Source organism: Paramisgurnus dabryanus, chromosome 2, assembly GCF_030506205.2.
Source record: "Paramisgurnus dabryanus chromosome 2, PD_genome_1.1, whole genome shotgun sequence".
In the NCBI taxonomy this organism is placed as follows: Eukaryota; Metazoa; Chordata; class Actinopteri; order Cypriniformes; family Cobitidae; genus Paramisgurnus; species Paramisgurnus dabryanus.
The window spans coordinates 2,475,027-2,483,882 of record NC_133338.1 but is presented as its reverse complement, the minus strand read 5'-3'; positions in this window follow the sequence as shown (position 1 = coordinate 2,483,882).

The window sequence follows — 8,856 nt, the reverse complement described above, 5'->3', positions numbered from 1 at the left end:
CAACATCTATTTTTTATTCATTTATATTACTTATAGTGTTTTAAATAGTATTATAAGACAGAATTCATGACTGATTATAAGTCAGTGATTGAATAAACTTGATTCTTCACACAAACAAAAACAAAAACTGGATTTTTAACATGCATTGTCAGTACTGTGGAAAGTAACACAATAAAATATGGGTTCATGTAAGTAAAAGTAAACACTGATCACCTGAACGGTGACTTCATAAAATTATCACATTTACAACAAAACAACATCAATAATATAAGAGCTTAAACCTCTATGGCATTTTATTAAGAAATATTTAAGTAGTTAAAGATCTTATTCTGTGATAAAGCATAAATAATCCAAATATTCAGGCGCAAAGGATTGTGGGTATTGCTCACAACATGTACTGATTTAGCAAACTATGCAGTAACACAAATGTAACGATAGGAATTATTATGTGACTAAAGGCATTAAAAACAAATCAAAACACTGTTGCTAAATTTAATCATCTTCACTGTTGGCACCATTTCACTAGATTTTGTAAATATTACTCGTGTCAATTTGTTAACTAAGTCATCCATTACAAAAATATTCCTTTAATAAAATTTTAGTTTTCTAAAGAACGAAATTCATATGTTCAGTACAAGTATTTTTGTCTACAAACATATAAAGACCTTCAAATGCAATAATTTGATTTTTAAGATCATGAAATATAATAAAATGACCCTAAAAGTTTGACCGGTAGTGTATTCATGTTGGGTATCCATATAATTATTATATATGAAATGTGAGGGTGTCTATATATATATATATATATATATATATATATATATATATATATATATATATATATATATATATATATTTAAAAATTAAGGTGTTTATTTATTTCACTATTCAAGACAATAAATAATTGTCTTTGTTAATAATATATCAAAAGTAAAATATCAATTGTACATCAAACTAAATGTCAGTCAAATAACTGGATTTTTTCAAACAGCTTTAATTGATAAAGAAACTACTGTAAAAAGTGACAATTTGATCTAATTAAAAATACACTTTAAGTGAATAAAAAACAAAAAAAAAATGGTAACACCTAAAAAATGTAAACTTTTCAACTTATATTTTTTAAGTTAATTTAACTTTCACTTGTTGCATTTACATTTTTAGGTATAATCAACTTGAATTTAAACTGTCTTGACTAGTTGCTATAAATGATAAAAATAAAGTTGGGATAATTGAAGGTAATTCAACTTTATTTTTCTAATTTATATCAACTCCTCTCTAGTCAAGAAAGTTGAAATGAATTGTAAAATCAAGTTGATTCAACTTAAAAATTTAAGTGCAACTAAGAGTATTTCTTTGCAGTGTATAAATAGTTTAACGGACATTAATGATTCTAATAAAGCTATTGTAATAAAATAAATAATCATGCAAAATGTTGTCCAGTATATAGAGGGATAATGATTCAACTGTGTGCAAGTAATCTTAGAAATGAATATGGGTCAGTTGTTGAGATGAAATACAGGATCATTAGCTGGGGATAAAAGCAATACAACATTTCAAATCATAAACAAAATTACGATCAGTAAATAATAAATAACATATTAATAATAAACAGTTCCAGCTTTCTAACCCTTCAACTTAAACTAAATTTCATAACAAGAATATCAAACTATACACAGAATTCACATGACACACACACACACACGCCCGATAGTGATGAAACAAGATATGTACACGAGTGTGAAAGACATCTTTATCTTCATATTTATGTGTTTGCTTCTCTGAAGCCATTACAGTTCATCATATTTTATTAATAACTTATTTTGTTGTGTTTGTTTAATATCTTTCTTTAACACTTTAATAAGAGTTTAAATGTTTCCTATCAAAGGTATTTAATGTAAATTGAAAAAAGATTTTTAGTATGAAAAGCAAACTTATTATTTTGTCTTTACTGAGTAAAACTTACTTGTTTAAAATACAAACACGTGAGTATTTAAGTTCAGTCAAAAAAATAATATTTGTTATCAACATGTTCTGGACTAATCTTACTCAATATATGCAAATGTACTTTTCAATCTAAACACATCTTTGTTCAAATTACTTACTTTCTTTCTAATGTCAAATATATACTGAAGGATACTAAAAAAAATCATTTATCAGTGTTAGATCAGGTAAAATGAGCTCATTACACTAACAACTACTGTTTAACCGGATTAATAAACCCAGCCATTATAAATTCACTACTTTAATTTCCCATTATTTAAAATATGTCATTATATCAAACAGGTCATCTCAATTTCAAAGGGAAACAATTATTTAATTATTATAATATAATATCTCTGAGCTGTAAATTAATTGCAAAGAAATAAAAAATAATCAAAAATAATAAACTTAATTAAACACTGTTATCTAGTTTAATTTCACATTAACTATCTAAATATCAGGATGAAGAATACATTTTCTTTTTACTTAAAAGCAAAAATCCAACAAATTGATCACTTTTTGAATTGTATTAATTAATTATTCATTATAATAATTAAATTATAAAAAATAATAATTAATTAAAGTGTTTTATGGTATTTTATAATATTTTATACAACACATTACTTTACAGAATGAGATATAAATGTGTTACGCCTACAACAAAACATTCACTAATCATTTAACACATAAATGTCTCTGAATAACTAGCCATTTAATATATATATATATTATATTATATATAAAATATAATTTTTCTAATGAATTATGTCTGCTTTTCCAATTCACATCTTGTTTTGTAAAAGCTGAATAACTAAGTCATCCTTAATTCTTAAATGCATGAATTATATCTTTCATCTGTCAAATTGATAATAAAAACAAATCATCATTAATTACATTTCTGTTGCTCACGCAGAAAATGGAAATAAAAAAATGGCAATATGGAGGCATAGCAGGGCAATAAATACAAACAGCTATGCCAACATCTTGCCACGTTTTCTTTTCCCATCAATAAAACCTTCTTATGTCTTCTCCATTTGGATGAAACTTTAAAGCAACACATTGAAACCATTTCATACAGTTATGCACTAAAACAATGCTTTATAACTATAAAATGTTGTGAATTAATAACTGAAAGAGCTACTTAGAAAAGTCAGTACTTTTTATACATTGAGGCCTTGAAACAGAAACCAATCAAGTCACAACAGTGTTTAGTTTTCTTTAAAACACTTGACAAACAGACTTTGAAAAAAAAGTAAATAAAAATTGTTCTTACCTGATGCATTTGAACTTATAAACAGTAAAACATGAATCTCTGTTATATTTGGGTGGTTAAAGTATCTCTGTGTGTCCCTTCTGAAGCTCCAGCAGATATGAATGAAGTCGACTCCTCTGAAGCGCGTCTTCACGTTGAGATGAGTCAGCACACTTGCTGCAGCGTTCAGGTGTGTTAAGGTGTGTTTGAGCGTAAGCGCGTCACTGCAGGACCGCGCCCGCCGTCCTAACACAAGAATAATGAAGCGCGCACGTCAGGTGTCCATGTCAGAGCAGCCCGGCATTCAGGTTACACTGGTGGAACACACATTACTCAAAGATGCTTTTAAATACTCTCTCTCTCTCTCTCTCTCTCTCTCTCTCTCTCTCTCTCTCTCTCTCTCTCTCTCTCATATGCACGTGGTTATGTGTGAATCACACTCGGCCTTCAGTCTAGACGGGGGTCTCCCGGATCCTTAGGGACAGTGAGCTGGACGATTGGAAAGGGGCTTCATCACTCATATGTGCTGAGTCAAAGTCTTCATTTTATGGCTGATTCATGCAATGCTTGTCACACCCACATTGGCCCTGTTTAACTTCTGTAACTATTGACCCGTCATTCCTTATCACACATTTCCATTCCACACGATTACGACACTTTATTAACTAGAGCTGAGGACAAGTCCACTGTTAATGTGTCTGTTTGTCTAAACAATGGAAGACCAAGTCTTTACGAAACATGTCACCATGTTTAGTTGTTAGACTCAAATTAATCCTATCATATATGTGTGATAATAAAAGATCATTTAGACATGTCACATAATGATGTGAATTCTCTTTACAAACATTTGAATAAATGGGAATACAGGATACAACACAACATTTTTATATATAAAAAAAATAATGGGATCATTTTAATTGTTGCATACAGTCAAGTTAAATGATAGTAATTTGTGTAATTATCTAAGAGCTCTCACAACAATAAAGATGAGATTTATGCATTTAACCCTTGTTATGCCTGATGGAAAGTGTCATGTAATCCCTTTGGTCGACACGAATGCGCACGATAATAATAGTTGGACTGATTTCTGAGCTCTTCCCCGGAGCCGGTGACTCACTTTCTGTGGCACACCTTTATCCTGGGATCACACCTGGATCCTCCCACATTACAAACACCAAATAACTCCATCTGTACGCAAACTGTCAAACCCAAAACCGCCTAACAGCAGCACAGTCACTTTTCATTTTCCATTGCAAACAAACAAACAAACGCTCCTCCGGTTGTCATATTGTGGAAGTCTGTACGCCCTACATCCTTAAACACTTTATATTGAGTCTTGCCTAACCAGTAATCACATTGTACTCAAAGTCTGACACAATCTGTCTTGGCGGAACTAGATTTTTTAAAATGAGAAGGCTGCTTAATGTTTATTCGTTTAAGAGATACAATACAATAACCAATTGTTTACTATGATACTCACTAAGACAGCTATTTGGCATTCGTCCATTTTAGAACATGAACGAGGGTACGATGCCAACCTTACCTGATGCGGCATTTTGTGGTATAGTCCAACGCTATCTCACAAGAATTTGTACGTATTATACGAGTTGGCTAATTCGTATTCATTCATATGACCACATTCGTAAGTTTTGGTATCATTTGCCTTGACCCCTGTCAGTTTGGGGTTAGGGGTTTGGTTTTATTGTAGTTTTTTCATGAGAATCGTACAATTTTGCACGATTAACTTCTCATGAATTGATACGAATTAGCCAACTCGTAAATTATGTACGATTTCTCCTGAGATCACGCTGTATAAGAAATATTTGATTTATTTATTCGTGTTAAGGGACACAATTTTTCGCTTTTTTTCGTGTCATTGGGCACGCATGTCTTTTTCGTGTCACTCAGCACGAATTTATATAAATATTTTTTTGTGTAATTTTATGTATTGTTTTTTCATTTTTTTTTTTTTTTTTTTAAATCATCGGTGGATTTCTGCTCCGTGTTGACCAATCAGGACCTTGCTGTACAGGAAGCGAGCGGAGTGGCAGAATCCCCTCCCATGATGCAAATTTCTGCGTGAATTTCTCAAATGACTAGAGTTTCACGCGCGAAAGAAGCGAGTGAACTCAAATGTTCAAGCGTCCAACTTCGCGCGAATGGCGCATTTTTACCACCTTTATCGCGGCTGGTGTAAACACAGCATTAGTGTTGTAAAAATAGCGATTTTGATGCTCACAACATATTGACGACATAGCTTCTTGTTCTTTTGTGACCATTTCAAGTACTCAAAATGGCGGAAGACAAGTTTGAGATGTGAGTGACGACCATCAATAAGCAATGTATGTTAATATTTTCTTAATATTTGTTTTTTATATCAAAATATACACAATGAGATTGACTTGAAGTTAATTATTTTAGTTAGTGAAAGTAGCGCATTAAATTTGGTGTGGCACAGGGTTGACCAGTCAGATATCGGGTCAAATGAACATGACCAACATAACCAAACTACCAAACACATTGAAGACAATGAACGAGCACAAGAATGAAAACATCAGGACATTAAATAGGGAAACTAATCAAGGTAAACGGGTAAGAGGAGGAACTAATAATAATGAATCATTAACTAGATAACAAGGGGGCGGGGCTGGACTCCAAACTGGGGAACACATAGCACACAATAAACAAGACAGGATCGGGAAACATCTTTACTTAAACATGCTGTTAATATATTAAAGTTTCTTTGTATGTTACAATTTACATTTAAGCTAATATAAAACAAGTCTATATTATTAATGTAAGTACAATACAGATTGCCCCCAGAAGTCATTTAAATCTATCAACATTTTGTGTGTTTTGTGTATTTGCCAGCTAAGCAGAATTAAAGTCTGGACTGATGAAGTTTGTGTCTCCAGTGATTATGAATCACACAAAATTCTGTGAACTCCACACTTGAATCACACGTACCGACCCAGACGGGACATTTCTTCACGGGTCCTCCCGAACCCTGAGCCCGGGGTTTGACTCAACAAAACATCACCGAATCCATTGAGTCTGGCTGCGTCATGCGCTGAGAACAAAGTGTCCAGCCCAAATGAGGATGGTAAAAACTGAGCAGTTCAGCACAAGTCACGAGCCAGCAGAACTTGAATTCAAGCACAGATGGTTCTGATCAGACATTGTGACACACAACCGCATGAATCACATCTCAAACTCTGAGTAAATCGACTGCTGATGAGTATTTTTATTCTGGCGTCTTATCAATGAACTTATGTTCACTGTAGTCGTGTAACTCATAAATCAAAGGTCACACAAATACTGACCCACTTCATTCTGTACACATGGGAAATACATAGCAGGGGCGTGTTGATGCTTATGGGGATTTATTTTAAATAGGTAGACGGTTTCGGCAGTAAACATACATGGAACAAACGTAACTTCCGGTAAACTTCGCAAAGAAACAATAACAACAGAGTCTTTTTAGAGTAGTTTATTTTTTGATATCAAGCCAGATAAATAACAAGTAGATGACTAATTAGTTTAATCATAGCTAAAACGAATCAAAAACTGCACTGAACTAACATTACCGTGTTAAATTAATGGATACAATCTTAACTACAGATCGGCTGCCAAACCTCCCTTCACATAGCGCTGATCCATGATCTCCGTCTCCACTCGTATTTAGGAACACAAACATTTATTTCCGATGAGGTATTTGATCCAGTTTTGTTAAGCCACTAGTCAGACCATTAAAGGCGGGGTACATGATCTCTGAAAGCCAATGCTGACATTTGAAATCACCTAAACAAACACGCCCCTATTTTTGAAAGACCCACCCTGTATGCGGCATCCAATAGCCACATAGAGGCTTTGTAGTGGGCTCGTGACTCGTTCGCTGTCGGTCATCCTGACTTCAATGAAGCACTGACGATTTAAATGCTTTTAGTTTTTATTTAAGCACAAACAACATGATAAGACCGGCATTGATACGGTCAACAGAAAGTTGGTTCCCGCTACTCAACCTCTCCAACCAATGCACAATCAACCCGACAAAGAGATAATAAAGAAAACGGAAGTGATCACCTGTGCCCACGTGACCGTGTATAACCAATAAGAAATAACAAAGAATTAACACACTTACACACCCCACACAGGCAACATGTCAGTTAGTAGACACGCCCATTACTGCTGATTGGCTACAAGTGAGTTTTGGTTCTCGGCCCGACTTCCTTTTCAAAACTGTTTCTCAAAAATCCTGCACCGCGCCTTTAAACAATCAGAGACCGGAAGTTAAGTTCTGTTAAGATTCCAGACGCATAACCATGGCAACGCAGATGCATCTGGTGAAACCTTATAGTATGTAATGTTAAAAGACTAAATAACATCTAAATTTAAAAAAAATCCTTGGCAATTTTAATACACATAATAATGGTATTAATGGTAGTAATAATAATATTGTAAAAATAATAAAAATCAATAAAATTGAAATATTGTTTTGGGCATCAAAAATGGTCTGTAATGAATAATTGCACAAAATCATAACATATTGTCACAAAAGCATACGTCTATAATATAAAATCTACCTTTATTAGTCGTGCTCACTTTTACAAAAAATAATACACAAACGATTTTAGTTCGGAGTGTAAAGTTCTCATACAAATAATTTGAATGAAAAATACTGAGACATCACGCGCACGCAACATTATCTATTCCAGAAAGCTTTTAAAGGGATAGTTCACCCAAAACTGAAAATTCTGTCATTATTTACTCACTCTCATGTTGTAAAAACATGTATAAATTATTATTATTATTATTATTATTTATTTATTAACATGGAGGAAGATATTTTGAGAAATGTTTATAACCAAACCATTCGTGGACCCTATTCACTTCTCAAAATATCTTCCTTTGTGTTCATCAGAAAAAAAATATTTATGTGGGTTTGTAACAACATGGGAGTGAGTAACTGATGACAGAATTTTCAGTTTCGGGTGAACAGTCCCTTTAAAGTTTCTTAAACATGTAAGATATATTAAAGACATAAACACATACTTACCTCAGAGATCTTTTGTAGATGTTTGGAGAGGTTTCTTTACCGATGAATGTCTCTGCGATCTCCACGCGCGCAGGTTTAAAGACCAGCAGAATTCCCTGGAATCTGACGGATGAAGTTGTTCCCAGCTATCATGAAGGGCGATTTTCCTTAGTATACCTCTGCCTAGTATTCTGAGGAAAAACCCGCTGAAACTGGTTGTGAAACCGAAACTATCAGATTGTCATCAATGAATGAATGAATAAAATAAAATAAAAGTGAAAGTGGTAAGAAGTAGAGCGCGCGTGCATGCCTTCACCGGTAGATGGCGCACAAATCAAACACAATCGCACAGTTTAACAGCCCAAACTTAATCTGGAAATCTATAGTTACTTCTTAAATCATATGCTTGTTTGTTTATGTGGCTGACACATCGTTTGCATTGCATTGAAGCATTGTACCCTTACGAAAAAAACAAACAAAAAAACAAATATATGCTAAATAAATTTTGTAGAAAGTAAAGTTAATTCAATACATTTTTTAATGTGAAAAAATCAGTTATAACCTTCATATATTAATATATACAAGCAAT